This window comes from Podarcis erhardii (assembly GCF_964252035.2).
Source record: "Podarcis erhardii genome assembly, chromosome: 7".
Lineage (NCBI taxonomy): Eukaryota > Metazoa > Chordata > Lepidosauria > Squamata > Lacertidae > Podarcis > Podarcis erhardii.
The window spans coordinates 22,852,048-22,868,551 of NC_138511.1; positions in this window are offsets into that span (position 1 = coordinate 22,852,048).

Genomic DNA, 16,504 nt, shown 5'->3' on the forward strand with positions numbered 1-16,504 from the left:
GAGGCTCAATTCTTTTCCCTAAATTAGCTACATTTTTATGCAACCTGAATTTGCTGGTGTGCGATTGAATTCCACCTGAAAACAATGACAGTCTGGAACTGCCTTCTCTTTGACTGGGTGGGAGCACACAAGATTGGATGGTCCTCAAAGCACAGCAAACATTGCCCCTTTTTGACCCTACATTTATGTGATTGTCTATAATATCACCCCTTCGTGCTCCTCAGTTTCCTTGGTCTTCTAGTATGATTCTCCTCTGCTCTCTCCATTCTCCCATCCCCCCCACCCTCGCCCCCGGTACTGGCATACTCCAAGCAATTGAAGCTGGTTGTTAACTTCTTCCCTGCAGTTGTCACTGATCCTTTCCAAGTAAAACATTACACATGGAAATTAGAACATGCTTGGCACCCGTCTCTGGTGGAAGGTGAAGGGGAGGGGAGCTATTGAGACGCGATGGTCATGACCAAATGTCAGCCCCGGAGAGGTCCAGCTGGTGAAAGTTTATGCTGTGTTTTCAGTGTGTGTTTGTTTAGACAGACCTGAAAGCCAGAGCCGGATCACAGAGTTTTGGCAAGGTAGAAGGGCACCAAGTTTACAGCGCACATTAAAGCAATGCTTTGAAGTCATATGAACACTGGATGTTCCTATTTTGTTTAAAAGTGTGTGCAAGCCCCATTTCTCTGCTCCCCCCCAGGCAGCTCCTTTTCAGGGAGAAAATCCCTTTGAACAGTGTTCAGGTGTTACCCCATTTTTAGAAATGAAGCCATTTGTCCCTCAGACCTTGTGGAGGGCTGGACTATATTTTTTTGGGGGGGGGATGAACAAATTCCTATGCCCCACAAATAACCCAGAGATGCATTTTAAATAAAAGCACACATTCTACTCATGTAAAAACATGCAGATTCCCAGACCGTCTGCGGGCCAGATTTAGAAGGCATTTGGGCCAGATCCATCCCCGGGCCTTAGTTTGCCTACCCATGGACTAAATGCTCACATCCCTTTATCAAAAGGTTGCCTTGAGGCCAAGAGAGACTTATTCCGATAGTTGCTCTGTTTATTTTTCTTACTGACTGGGAACATGATGTCACAGGTCAAACCATGCCCAGAGATGTTGCAGCTTCAGCTTTGCTTCCCTTTCTTCAGAAGCACTAAGAGGATCAGGAATGTTTGGCCACCAGCAGCAATGCACAGGTCTGGTCTCATCACCTTGAAAAGTATATTTTAGTGTTGGAAGAGGTTCAGAATAGAGCAACCAAAATGATCAAGAGGCTGGAGTGACTTACCTGTAAGGAAAGGTTGCAGCATTTGGGACTTCTTTGTTTAGAGAAAAGGCGAGTAGGAGATGAAATGATAAAAGCTTATAAAATTATGCATGGCATAGAGAAAGTGGACAGGGGAATGTTTTTCTCCTTCTCTCATAACTAGAACATGGATAACTAGTGAAGCTGAATGTTGGAAGATTCAAGACGGATAAAAGAAAGTACTTCTTCATACAATACATCATCAAAATGTGGAACTTGCTTCCACAGGAGGCAGTGATGGCCTCCAACTTGGACGGTTTTGAAAGAGAATTGGACAAACTCACTATCAATAGCTACTAGCCATGATGGCTACAATCTGACTCTGTGGCTGAAGGCAGTAATGCTTCTGAATACCAGTTGCTGGAAACTGCAGGATGGACAATGCCTTTGTGTGCGGGTCTGCTTGTGGGTTTCCCCCAGGTATCCGATTGACCACTGTGAAAACAGGATGATGGGCTAGACTGGCCATTAGCCTGATCCAGCACACTCTTCTAATGTTTTTAATGGACAGAATGAAACACCTGCCAATCACTAACAGCTTACCTCCAAGTAAGGGCTGATACAGCCTGGCCTCCTAGCCTAGCTCAACCTCAGCTGCCAGTGTTTAAAGGTGTTCTGAGATAAATTCATTACAAGGAGTTCCCTTACTCATGACAACTTTTAGCCTTCAGGTGTGCACTTTGCTGTGGAACTATGACTTGCACTTTTAGGTGCCTGCGCTCTTGAAAGATGGGGCAGAGGGTGTCTTGATCTCTACCTTTGACTCAACTGGGGCCTTTCTGTGGGTACTCAGACTGGAATCCAGTCTGAGGGCTGGTCTGGTTTCAAAGTGGATGGGAGGACCACATGTTGAGATTCCTGCATTGCAGGGGTTGGGCTAGATGACCCTTGGGATCCCTTCCAATTCTATGATTCAGAGTTGGCAACTCTGAGGAGTTGGTGCCCGGCTTTGGGTCAGTGCTGGACTTGAGGTTGCTGCACATTGTATTTTCTCATTTCTCCAATAAAATCATGGGAATGTGTGCAATTATTGCTGCACAGCTTCTATTCAAATGGCTGGTGACTTGGTTCCTGATAAAAGAGCAAAGGAATATGCATTTTGTCAGATAATTCCCTCAAAATCACCTTGGAACCTGTTCAAGTTGTCATTATTTTTTTAAGGCTTAAAGCAACTTTCTGTGCCCCAAACAATTTTTTGTTTGTTTGTTAATTGCAAAACTGATGTGGGAATGTGGAAAACTGGAGACTGGAAAAATGAGAAATTTAGAAAAACTGAAATTGACTCACACATCCCTATCCTGGGATGGCGCCGGACTTCAAAGGAGCCTTTGGCTTGGTCCAGCTGATAACCTTGGCTGCCACTGGAGCCCTACTACTATCCTTCTCTTTGTGGCAGCAGTGCCACCATCCTCCTCCTCTTCCTCCCAATTGTCCCCATTCTTTCTACCCTCCCCTGTGCCTCATCTCTTACTTAAAAGCACACACAACACTTTTGCAATAGCAACAACAGTGCTGGCACCTTCACTACCTCCTAACACAGTGGAGATATTTTTTTAAAAAAAAATTGCATGCAGAAGGCATTTCTTCAAGCCGCTATGGGAAACTGTAGAAGCAGTGCAGGCATTTTCCTAGCCACTTCATTCAAAATGCCTAATAATAAGGCCCCCTTGCTTCTTTCTCAGAGACCAGGCATCAGGTGAGGTAGCAGGAGGATGGTGGAGGTCTGTGACTAGACAACTATTTCTGTGAATGAGATTGCTGCCAGAAGGGGCTTGGTGGCAGTGACTGAGCAGGCAGCAGGTCAGGCCAACGAGGTGTCCCTACTGTGTCCAGGGGCCCCTGGCTAGTGCCCAACCTGGCTGACCACTGGTGCTAGACCTGGCTGTAACTTTCAGCCTACAGGTTCACGCCTCATAAAGAAATACCGCATGAATGCAAGCCATCTATGCTAACATCACACACACACACACACACACACACACACACACGGGGGGGGGGGGGAACAGATGGCCACATATCATCATGGGTGTTTTATAAAAAAAATCCATTTTTAAACTTTTGCTAAGGGTTCCCCCGCCTTCTGTAAAAACATGGTGTGTGAGTCATTAAACATGCCAAAGTGCTATCTGCATGGGATTTTCAATTAGGAAGCTGTTTCCATTAAACTTTGGTTGGGCCAGAGGCCAATATTCCCAATGGGGCCCTAGCTCTATGAACAAGAAAGGCATAGTTCAATAAGACGGCATGCTTAGGGTCAAACTACATGTGACGTGAAACTTTGAATCCTGTGATTTTGATTTTCTCCCCCCCCCCCCCTTTTTTTTTTTTTACTGGCAGGAGATGTAGGCTGGCCTGATTTGGATTGGGGCCATGGTGTGTGTAAGGGGATTTAACCTTTTCTCCTCTACAACATTTTCTTGATGAAAATCACCTCTCAATAGATAGCATTTGCCCTCTTAACTGCTAATAGCAGCTATAGGAGAGAATTTCAGCAAGAAAATAGTGTGGGAGGAATGATTATCCCCAGCCAATGTCATAATCCTGATCAGGATCAGGGTGCCTTCTGGTTGCTCTTAGTAAAAATATATATGAGGGGGGAGAGTTTCTCAAAAATTGTTGTTGTTTAGTCGTTTAGTCGTGTCCGACTCTTCGTGACCCCATGGACCAGAGAACGCCAGGCACTTCTATTTTCCACTGCCTCCCGCAGTTTGGTCAAAAATAAGTAGTCTCATTTCTTTTTTTGATAGTTACAAGCTTGTTGGACCACGGGTATGCTGTGGACTTAGTGTATCTTGACATCTAGTTCATCTTAGTAAACTACAAGCTTAACATGAGTAAATTGTGATTCTGCAGCAAAAAAAGCTATTGTTATTCTAAGATGCATCAACAGAAGTATAGTGTCCCGATCAAGCGAAGTAATTGTACTGCTCTATTCCACCTTGGTCAGACCCCACCTGGAGTACTGTGTCGAATTCTGGCCACCACAATTTAAGAAGGATATTGACAAGCTGGAACATGTGCAGAAGAGGGCAACTAATATGGTCAAGGGTCTGGAAATCAAGCCTTATGAGGAGTGGTTGAGGGAGCTGGTTATGTTTAGCCTGGATAAGAGGAGATTGAGAGGAGCTATGATAGCCATCTTCAAATATCTAAAGGACTTGCTGTCAGATGGAAAATGGAACAAGCTTATTTTCTCATGCTCTGGAGGGTAGGACCTGAACCAATGGCTTCAAGTTAAAAGAAAGGAGATTATTGGGGTTATTGGGTGGTTGTTTTTATTTTGATTATATATTTTGTGGTTTTATATTTTGATTTTGTTTTGTGAACTGCCCTGAGACCACCAGGTATATAAATTCAATAAATAATAAATCGTTCAAAAAGCAGTATATAAATATTGTAAACAAACAACTAGATCCAAGCTTGTCCCAGCTCCAGATCCTCCTCTGCTTCAGGCTAACTTAACACTTGATTTAACATTACTCACTTGTGTTGTCTGCAGCTATTTACACTGCTGCCACAGTTTATGTGGTACACCTCTTCCCCGACTGGCACACACTAAGCTGTGTGGGTTGATCTCTGGGCGCTAAAGTAAGGAAAGCGGGCTGGCCTTGCAGCAGGAGGCTAGAATCAAGTTCACAGCTCCTCCCTCTCCACCGTCTGCCATCAGTTTAGGCTTGTAGACAGGATGGCACTGGCAGCATTAACGATAATGCTTTTTATTGTGTTGGCATTGTATTTTAATGTTCTGTTATTTCAGTATTGTAAGCTTCTCAGAGATCATGTGTTGTTTGATGACTAGAGAAACATAGTAAATTATAAACAGACTAGCAGATTCATACCTGCTGATGCTCGGGAATTCTAAGAAAGAAACAAAAAACATATATGCAGTTTTGAAATCGTTGGCTAAAATAGTGCAATTCTGAAAGGTTCGGTCTGCCATCTTGATTCAAAACGGTCTCCAGTTGTATTCAAACATAGATGAAAACCTGATCCTTGATATCAGAAATCATTCTGCATAATTTGGTTATGGTATATTAAGAAGTGTCCAAATGCATTGCAAACAATTTTCCAACATGTGCCCCTCTAGCCCTCTCTGCCTGGCCCTTGGAACTCTCCCCAGGCCACAGCCTTCCTGTTGCATCCTCCTTAAGGTCCTGTCCCCCCTGGCTGGAATGTGTCCTTAAACACTGACAACAAGCCCCAAAGTTAGGGATTGTGGGAGTTGTAGTCCCAACGGTAACTGGAGAGCACCCCATTGGCTACCCCAGATGTAGAAACTAGCCCTAGTGAAAGTAAAATCTGCATTTGTTGTCCTGCCCATTTTTTATTTATTGATTTTGTTTAATTGTTACATTTATACTCCACATTTCCTCCAAAGATCCTCATGACAAACCTGTGTGGTAAGCTAGGTTGAAAGAGAGTGACATTGGCCCCAAGGTCACCCAGTGGGCTTCATGGCTAAGTAGGGAGTTGAACCCTGGTTTCCTAGGTCTGATACACTTTTGCCTTTGGGCTCATCCACCACTGGCATGTGGCTTTTGGAAGGCTGCCCAATAGGGAATATCGTGCTCAGATTGGAAAGGGTTCCTCATGCCTGGTGTAGATCATCATACATGCCCTTAGAATTCCCACATACTGTTAACCTTCCCTTCCATTTCAGACACACAGCAACTACCACAGGAACCTATCCAGATAGTAAACATTGCTGATATACTTGAGCAGCAGTTATTAAGTACAATAGATCCATTGTGAAATTTCAATGCTGCCCTTAAAAGAAAAGGAAACTATTATGACAAATTTTAAAAACTCTGTTTCTGAAGCCATTGTATGACAGGCTACTTCAGAGTAAATGCAGCATAAAGCAGGTGGAGGAGAGCTTTTGCAATGTTTTGTCATATTTAGGTTGGGTTTGGGAAAACAATCAGGCCATGTGAGAACAGGGGTACACCAGCATGCGCCCATTTTCATTTATAAAATTGTGGAGGGTGCACTATTTACCCCAAAGAAATTGTTCGCATACTTTATTTAATGAATGAGCTCATTTTTCATGCCTCTGCCAGAAACAATAAAAGTTAGAAATGTCCTCATAATTAAAATAAAGTGTTGCACAGATTTATGGCGAGAAATGTGAAATGTCAGCCTACTGACTTCACAAATAAACCTCACATTCATCAGAACAGGTTGCATTCATTAGTGGGAGAGCAGTGTGGGTCCACAACAAGCCCCGGGGGTTTTGTGCTGACCAGGAAGAGGGGGTGGGGTGGGGTTAGAAAGTGGAGAAGGTAAAATACCAGTTTGCTTGGCTTGGAGTAACATGGACAAAAGCAAAGTTTGTTAGGTACTCCTGTCAATACTAGTCTGTGGGTTATAACTTAATTCTATGATGCCTTCACATATAAGAAGAGCCAATGGATCAGCCAATGGCTCATTTAGCCCAGCATGGATCAGCCAATGGCTCATTTAGCCCAGCATCCTATTCTCATGGTGGCCAAACAGATGCCTATGGGAAGTCTGCAAGTATGACCTGAGCACAAGAGTATTCTTCCTTCCTATGGTCCCCAGCAACTGGTATTCAGAAGCATACTGCCTCTGATTGTCACTGTTTACATGGGATCATTGTTTTGGGTTTTGTTGACATCCATCTGTCTCGGGAGACAATGGAGGAGTACACCTTTGGGGGTGAAGTCAAACCATTGGAAGTTTACAGTGCCTGTTATGGGAGAGGCATGATTTGTTGCAGTTGGGGCAGATGAAGGCTTCTTGTTGTGCTGCTACATGGCTTTTCTTCTCTTTGCCCTCTTCCAAGCACTGTGGTTGTCTGAAAGTGATTTCCAGCCTTCATGTCTTGTTTGGAGATATCTTTGTAACACAGAGTTGGACTACCAATGGGCCTGGTCCTTGAAGCCAGCTCCCTGTAGACCACGTCCTTCAGGGATCCTGTCATCTTCCATTCAGTGGACATAACCAAGCCAGTGCAGTCATTGCTGAGACAGGAGTGTGAACATGCTGGGAATGTGGGTTTGGGAGGGCACGACTTTGTTTGAGACTGTCCTGCCATGTAATGCTCAAAATCTTCTTAACACAGTGGATGTGGAAGGTGTTGAGGTGTTGCTCCTGGCAGTTGTAAGTTGCACTTGAAAAAAAACTACAGTAAAATTTAAGATTGACCCTGGAGCAGAAGTAAAGTGTATCCCTGAGAGAGAATCGAAGAGAATATCCAGGAGACAAACTAATGTGTGTTATATCAACAAAACAAGGAGGATATGAGAGCCTCTCAGGGAAATAGGAATACTGAGTATAAAAGGCCGGTACAGGGAATGATGCTAGCTTTCAGATCTCTATGGTCAACATACTGATTATGTTAATATTGGGGCCAAAGGTCGTAGCTATGGTCGCTAAACGTAATAAAAATCTTAATGACAGTGAATCAACCAACTAAGCACATCACTGAACAGAGTATCAAATGGGAATTTCCTGACATGGCTGAAGGCATCTGATGCTGCCAACACCAAGCCAGTTGTGAATATAGTGTCAGTTGTATATGTGCCATGACAATTATAGCTGATGATTAAACCAAAGGTAAAGAAGAAAGTTTATTACATGGAGCATCTGTGCATGAGTTAAAAAATGGAATGAAGCCTCAAAATAAGTAAGGTTACAGGAAACTGTCTTTTACTGCACCAGACCATTGGTTCATCTGGCACAGTACTGTTAACAGTGAGTGGCAGCAGCTCCCTGGGGTTTTATACAAAGGTCTTTTCCAGCTTTACTTGGAGATGTCAAAGATTGAATCTGGGATCTTCTACCACTGAGCTACAGAACTTCCAGACTCAGTGGGTGCACTATAAAAATAAATCTGCTGGTCTTATATTGATGAACATGAATTCCCAAGACCTGAAGAGAGGAAGTATGCAAAAAACATTACAGTCTGCCCACATTCAATGGCATCATTCACAAGTGTGTTTAGTGCTGTGAATGCCCAGTCTAGCAGATCAAACTGGATGAAAGCAGATGAAAACTCTCCCTCTTTAACATGTCATATGGAGAATTGAGATTTAGTAGACTGCCCTTTGTCATATCATCTGCATTGGAGTTCTTTCAAATAAATTCATGGAATCTTACGGAGCACTGAAGAGATCATTGACAATATTCTAGTACTTGGAATTTCCAGAGAGCAGCACAACAAAAACCTACCAATAGGGAGAACATCCTGAAGCTGAACACCAACAGAATACTGTACAAATGCTGATTGGACAAAGTGAGCAAGTTTGGACATAACCTAGAAAGAGGAGGAATTAGAACCAGCAGGCCAAACTTAAGCATAGAAGCAATAAAACAACAAAAGGTATCAACCTCCAAGAAGGAGCTAGAAATTATCCAGTGGTGGCTGGTGCCGTTTGGGATTGGTAGGGCAGAAAGCGCAGATACAACGGGTAGGTGCAGCCAGAGCCAATGACAAGCAGAGCCCCCCTAATAAATAAGATAGCAGGTGGGTGTGGGCTGGATGAGGGCAGAGTGAGGCTGGTGGGGCAATGTCCTACTTTGTAATAGACCAGCTTCCACTGAAATCCCAGGGATGGTGAGCTACTTGACAAAATTCAAAGCAACATAATTGATAATATGATAATTAAGTCATTAAGGACACAGAAAGACATCAGGATACCAACATGAACAAGAGCTAGCAAATAAAATTAAAATGAAGGATGCCATCAGCCTAAAAACTATGCCAAAATACTACAAATAGGGAAGGCAACAAAATATTGCAGGGTGGAGCACTCCTGTTCAGTGCTCCAGGCAGCCACGTCTGTCTTCCAGAAAACTCCATTTAATTTTTCCTCTGCTGATGCTCAGAATTCTATGTGCTCTGAGCATATTCAGTCCTAATAGGTCTGTTTTAGGTCGTCCCCCCCCCCACTTTTAAGTTTCACCCCTTTAAATATATGTGAAGATCTACAGCTGTGACATGAATAGGGTTGCCATATTTCAAAAAGTGAATATTCGGACACAAAAGTTGTTGAGCTTTTAGCTAGTCACTATGTTGTCCCTCCACCCTCCCGTATTCATGCATTTTGAAAACATAGATTGAAAAGGTGCGTGTGGAATCATAACAATAGATTCTACCATCCTCATTCATCTTGATCTGGACCATAAATTTTGTGACATGGTCCAGAATTCTAGTTAGGACTCTCCACCACCCCAACTGGCTAGAGATCCTAGGAGAGGGCAAACACTGTCCTGCTTTCCAACACGAGGCTGTCCTTGCTCAATTTCTAAGTCTGTATATAGTGCAGTGGTTAAGTAGATGAGCTGGGAACTTAAATCTTGCCAGATCAGATAAAAAGCCTGCAAACCAACAAAGCACCTGTTCAGAAGCCTCTAGGTGGCTGTAGCAGCTACTTTCAGAAATTGAATGTTGCAAGCACTCTTTGCAAATACTCCTTTCAACAGCATTGCACACCACCACCTGTTTCATTCACTCTCCCTTGAGCAGCACCTGGCTTCTTCTAATGGAGGAGAATAAGTAGGTCCTCATGGACTCATGGTGTCAAAGTCCAGGACAAAGAGATGTGCCTTAAGTATAGGACAAAAGCTGTATAATGAAAATGCCAGACACACTTTTGTGAGAAAGAAATTCCACAACTTAACTTAAGGTTAACTTTTAGAACAGGGGTGGTTAACTCATGACCTTCCCATCAACCATTGGCCATGCTGGCTGGGGTTGCTGAGAGTTGGAGTCTAACAACATCGGGGGGGGCACTGGTACAATAGGAAAAGCCAGGTGCTACAGAGGGTGGGCAAGTGAGTAATATTGTGCAGAAGTGCTGAAAAGGGATATGCTCTGTGAGTGACTAGCTAAAATTTCTTACAGCTGCTGTTAGAGCAGCATTCCAGAGAAACCACCTTCTGACATTTTAGTTGGCAATATTTTATACATGTCTTCTCAGAAGTAAGCCCCACTGAATTCAATGACTTACTCCCAGATAAGTGGATATAGGATTGCATTCCTACACACAGCTACGTGGAAGCAAGCAGCTTTGAGCATACTGGGACCTACATCTGAGTAAAGCATAGGATTAGACTCCTAATGCTCCTCTTTCAAAGAAGTCACATAAATATGACTCCATGGGTTAAAATGTTCCTCAGTGACCATGAGAATAACTGTTAAGGGGAAATCTTCTAGAGTTTTAGCCAAGCAACATGCCACTATATCCCATGGTTAATCTACTTACTTTCCCTCTGATTTCTCCTAAGTTCTTCCCTCTCCAAAATGTTTTGCAGAGTAATCACCAGAAGTAGCCCAATCATCTTGTCAACCATTCACCCTGAACAACCCATAGTAGCAGAGGGTCTGATGTTGGGAGCATATTTCCTCTCTCCCTCCACTCGCATACACACACACATTTTCTGTGCAAGACACAGCCTACACACACACACACACACACACACACACACACACACACAGAGGTCTGTTCCCCCTGTTGGGGACATGGAAGCGGCAAAGGGTGGCAAACTCTCCAGCATAGCGTGTGCAGTTTCCCTCTCCAAATGAACCAGATGAGGGATGGGAAATGAGAAAGAAACAAACTGCTGCCTTGTAAAATAGGGAAAGAGTAAACATTTTGTGGGTGTCTGCATGTGTTTTGTTGTTTTGTTGTTGTTTTTGTTCTGGGCCTTTTGGAAACTGTGGATGGACTGTAGCTGGCAGGCAGAGATCAAGCAGCCACCCACCAACCACAGGGTTCAACAGTTCAGAAGTTTACTAGAGCATTTGTGTTCCAGAAGTGATTGGCCTTTAAGTAAAAAACGAGGGTGGGAGGGCAGGAATAACTACACTATGGTGCTAGGGCCCTTCCTCTAATATTTTCCTCCACTCCCTTTCCCCCTTCCCCTGTTGAACCCAAGAGGGGAAAAAATGAATTAACAAAAGGAAAGGAAGGGGAGGCAATAAGGATTCGGATTCTTGACAATTCATTTCCTGTTGTTCAGTTTCCTAAAAAGAAATGCATTGCTTTCTTCTCAGCAGAGGTTGGCACATCCAGCCATTAAGTAAAACGCCATGGATTGTGTAGGTGTGATGTTGTATCCACTAGAGGCTAGTCTATTTTCCCCATTAGGGCAAATGGGGCACTACCCCCCCCCATCTTCAGTCTGCCCTCAGCCAGCTCCCATTTGCCTGCCTTCCAACTTGCAACCAGCCAGGAGGGGAGCCCTCGCTGTCAGCTTCCACCTCTGTAGTCACTGCGTTGCCCTTGTATAACTCAGCAAGGAGGATGGGGGACAGGCCTAGAATTAGTCAGCCCTGCCCAACCTCGGCTTTGGCTCCGTCTACTGTCGGGCACCCTGCCTTCTGCCCTACAAGTCCCAGTGGGTGTCACAGCCACCCATGTTTGTATCCCACATGTATGTACCTCAAGGGGTAATTTGAAGAAACATATACATGGCCTATTTATTACTGGAAACCACTCTTCTGAAAGTATAGAATCTGTGCCACATGGGCCCTTGGAGAGAACAGGAGTCAGAGCATGAGGGGTTTGATGAACTCACTGTGCGATCCAAGTGTCCTATGAAGTAGGACCGTATGTGTTAAAATGTGTAAATAGATAGCCAATAGATTGTCAGTGGTGGTAGTGCAGGGCCCCCAATTCACATACAGTGTACCAGGCCCAGGAAATCCTGTTGGCATCCTTGAGCACATGCAGAAGGTTCAGTCACTGGCATCATCATTTAAAGCTAGTGGAAGACTCCTGTCTGAAACCCTAGAACATGGGTCGGCAAACTAAGGTCTGCGGACTGGATCAGGCCCAATTATCTTCTGGATCCAGCCCGCGGACGGTCTGGGAATCACCACGTGGATCGCCAGCGTGCACGTTCTTTCCCTCTCCCTCACACGGCGGTGGCGACACCTCCTCCTGGCTTCTCCCCGCGCTGCCTAGAGGACAAAGGGGGCTGGGCTTTGTTGGTGCCAGCAGCAGCAGCGCTCGAGCGGCCACCATTTTAAGCAGCTTCTCTCTGGAGCCCTGTCATGAGCCGCTCATCGTCCCGCTGCCAGCCCCTGCCGCTCGCAAGACACAGTTAAGCAGCCACCGGGGCTCATTGTGATCTTACATCTTTTGTCTCTCTCCAAAATATAGTCCAGGCCCCCACAAAGTCTGAGGGACAGTGGACCCCTGCTGAAAAAGTTTGCTGACCCCTACCCTAGAACATCAGTTTAGACCATGCAGAGCAAGGTGGACCAAAGATATGACTCTTAGGGTTGAAGCAGTAAAAGGGGGGAAATGTTTTGGGATCAGTATTCAGCCTCTGTATTGGAAGTACTGGAATTGCAATTCTTTGGATCATTCTTTGGCTGTGTCAGATGTTCAAAAGCAAGTTTAAATGAAGTTACAAAAGCTAGTTTTGAGCTGTGGATCAGTTCCTATCTGGCGAAGTAGAGGTCTGTATAGGCTCTCACAGGCTCATTCAATGAAGTTTATCCAGGGGCAAGTTTGGCAGTATTTTGCCATATTGATACTGGTGTTTCAAGGTCCCTTGATTTTGAAGGCTAGTGAAAAAGACAGAGTGTGGAGACTTTATCCTGGATGTGAACTAAGCAAAGGTACAAATTCAACTAGATACATTTAAAAATATTTGCTTTTTAATTGTTTCTGCTGTAAAATAAGTTTTGAAGTGATTGAATTGTGTTTCTCAGAAAAAAGTGGAAGAAATATGTTAAATGCTGGTGTATTCGAAAGTTACATTGTAGAGAATACAAACTCACAATCTGAGACCCACACCAGGAGGGGGCAATCTTTCCTATCACTGTCATGCACACCAATTTGAGAATAAATGAATGTCTGGAGCAGTATATAGAATATTGGGAAGGGGCTTTACTGTATTATCTTAGAAAGATGTTCAATTTACTAACCTAACCTTCCCTGAAATTTTGCCTCCAAATGTTTTACCTAGCTTTTTTTCCAACTGCAGGGGTTTTTTAACACCTTTCTTTTTTTTTTTAGAATAGTTTTCATTCATTTTTAAAGCGTTGTATTAAAACCAAAGAATAGAAATTAAAAAGCAAACATGGGCTAAGTAAATGGCATATATTAAATTGTAGCACAATGCTAAAGTGTTTATTATTTAGAGACAATTACATATTATATATTCTACTATCGTACTACAGCAGTATTATTTACGTCTTTATCTAACAATATTTATGTGCCACTTGGTTATAATAAAAGCAGTATAGAAGAAATATTATAATAATCAATAAAAAGAGTTAAAAACAATTAAAAGATTTTAAAATAATTAAAAGGAACAGTAAGAGATTGAAACATGTTAACGTTTACATGTCTGGATAGACTTGCGTAAACAAAAATGTTTTAAGTACCGTAGATTCCAGAGTATTAGGCGACTGGGCAGCTGCCAATTTGGGGGGTCGACTTATACGCCCAGTCTTATACGCGGTAGCTTTGCTGGGCAGCGGCAGTGGGCAGCAGGCTCCATGCCGGGAGAAAGCTGCCCAGCAAAGCCACCCAGCAAAGCCGGCCTAGCATCGCTGGACGGCTTCCTCCCGGCACTGCCACTGCCCAGCGAACCCATACTCAGCGTATAAGACGACCCCCGACTTTTTAGAGGATTTTCCAGGGTTAAAAAGTTGTCTTATACTCCGTAATCTATGGTAGGCTATTTTCGGAAGCCGAACATCCGATGCGGCTTCTGCGGCTTTCGATTGAGTGCAGGAACGGATTAAGTCCGAGAACCAAGGTACCACTGTTTTTAGGTATATTTTGTGACACCTGTAACAGTGCCAGTAGCACAGATTAAGTGGTAGGGTGGGCACATATTTTTTCCAAGCCAGATTGCAATGCAGGAGACTATTTTAGGGCCAGGAGGGAAGGGTTAGCCTTCCCAATCCCATACACTGCAAATTCCACCGCCTCTGGCTGAAAATGCTGAACACTGTAAACCATAATATGATGGTATATTATATTGGATCCTTTTTTATTATTGCACATTTTGCATACACATACACATCTTATTGTGGGTGGAAGTATTTAGTGTGTTAGATAACTATCAATATTTTAAAATGTTGTCTGTATGTACAGCTGTACATTTATATGATAATCTAGTTGTTTATAGTTACCTGCCAAAAACTTGCACAAGCAGCTTACTCCAGAAAATCCAAAGAATGGTATCCAGCTAAGTCCTACTCAGTGAACCCATTCAAATTAATGGGCCTGTGAGTCATGTTACTGTTAATGCCTCTGCTTTGAATAGGACTAATGCTGTATACAACCCAACAGATTTAACACAACTAAGTGAGATAGAAAAGGAGAAGGTCCATGCACACACTTTGCTTTTCCAAAAAAAAAAATGGAGTAAAGGTCAGATATAACTGAATTAATCTGAACCTTGAAAAGTACATAAAACTAAAAGAGGAAGTAGGGAGGAGTGTTACTCTTCCAACTTCCCCCTTCAGCTCTATTAACTTATTAAAAGATAGCAACCCTACTACCTTATGATCAAGGAGGCAGTGAGTGTTGGGGCTCAGAGGCTTTGTGGACACTAGCAAAGACTTCAAGGATAGTACAGTGGTGCCCCGCAAGACGAACGCCTCGCAAGACGGAAAACCCGCTAGACGAAAGGGTTTTCCGTTTTGGAGGCGCTTCGCTAAACGAATTTCTCTATGGGGTTGCTTCGCAAGACGAAAAAATCTTGCGAGTTCCCGCGGGTTTTTCCCCGCTTTTTTCGCCCTGTTCCTAAGCTGCTAAGCCGCTTAACAGCTGATCCGCTGATAAGCCGCTTCTCAGCTGATCGCTAAAAGCCGCTAGACCGCTAATAGCGCTAATCCACTAAGCTGTCAATGGGCTTGCTTCGCAAGACGAAAAAACCGCTAGACGAAGAGAATCGCGGAACGGATTAATTTCGTCTTGCGAGGCACCACTGTATTGTGCCCACGGGCACCATGCTGGCAACCCCTGGAATTCTTTCCACAGATACATGATTACACATATATGTGCTTAATTATAGTGGACATATAGTTGTTGCTTTCTTTGCAGGGGAAAAATATGTGTGGAAGGGCACTCACACAGTGTTATGCAGACTCAGCTTTTATTTTCTCACGTTTGTGCCTCCTGGAACCCTAGTGAGACCGATGTGGTGCAGTGGTCAGACTAGGACCTGGGAGAGCAGGGTTCAGATCACCCCACTATATCATGAAGCTCACTGGGTGACCTTGGGCTGGTTACTGCCTTTCCGTGTAACGTGCCTCATAGAGTTGTGGGGATTAAATGAGGAAGAGGAGACACATGTATGTCACCCTTCAGCTCCTTAGAGAAAAATGTGGGGTATAATACAGTAAATTAATAAGTGACACCCAGGAGCACTGACCAGACCCTGACCCACTTAACTTCAGTCGGTTGTTTCTCATCAGACCCATAGCCTGGGGCTTCTTCTGTTAAGTGCTTTCTCATTGTCTTCTATGAAACTTTGTCCACCGGCTCCAGCCCCCCACCCCCACCATACAACCCTTCCACCCCCACAAAAACAACAACTAGGGAGAGCAGAAGCAAGCGCAAATTCATTCACAGAGCCGCCCTACCGCACGTCTCTTTCTCGCAGCCTCGAGGTCTATGAACCCAACACTTTACCCTTCCCATCGCAGCTCTGGGCTGCCCGCGCCTTCTTCTGTTTCCCGGTGTGTGTGTGTGTGCGCGCGCGCGCGCAGGCGTGTTATGTCTCGCTTGCCTTTTTGCAGAGCGGCTCGGAGGAGGAGGAGGAGGAGGAGGAGGAGGATGAGAACAGAGCCGGAGGGAGGCGGCGCCTGTTCCTGGAAGAGCTCAGCCTGGGGAGTTGGTCACATTCTTGGCTGGGATTCAAGAGCTGAGGCAGACACCAACAAACAGTGAGGTGGGGGGGGGGGGCGCGCGGAGGGGGAGGAGTGCACAGCCAGCCAGCCAGCCTTGCCTGCCTGCCTGCCTGCCTGCCTGCATTAGCTCAGCTCTGAAACACCCTCAGTCTGGGCTGGAGCGTGGAGTTGGGAGGATGTGAGCTGCCGCGGCTCCCACATTGAAAAGGAGAAGAGGCGGAAAGCAAAGCCAGCCAGAGAGAAAAAGAAAGAACGAAGCAACTCTTTAAAAGAAAGGAAATCTTCTCTTCCCACCCCCACCCCCACCTTCAAGGGACCACGAGTAGCAGAGAGAACAAGAGGGGGCGAAGAAGGAAGG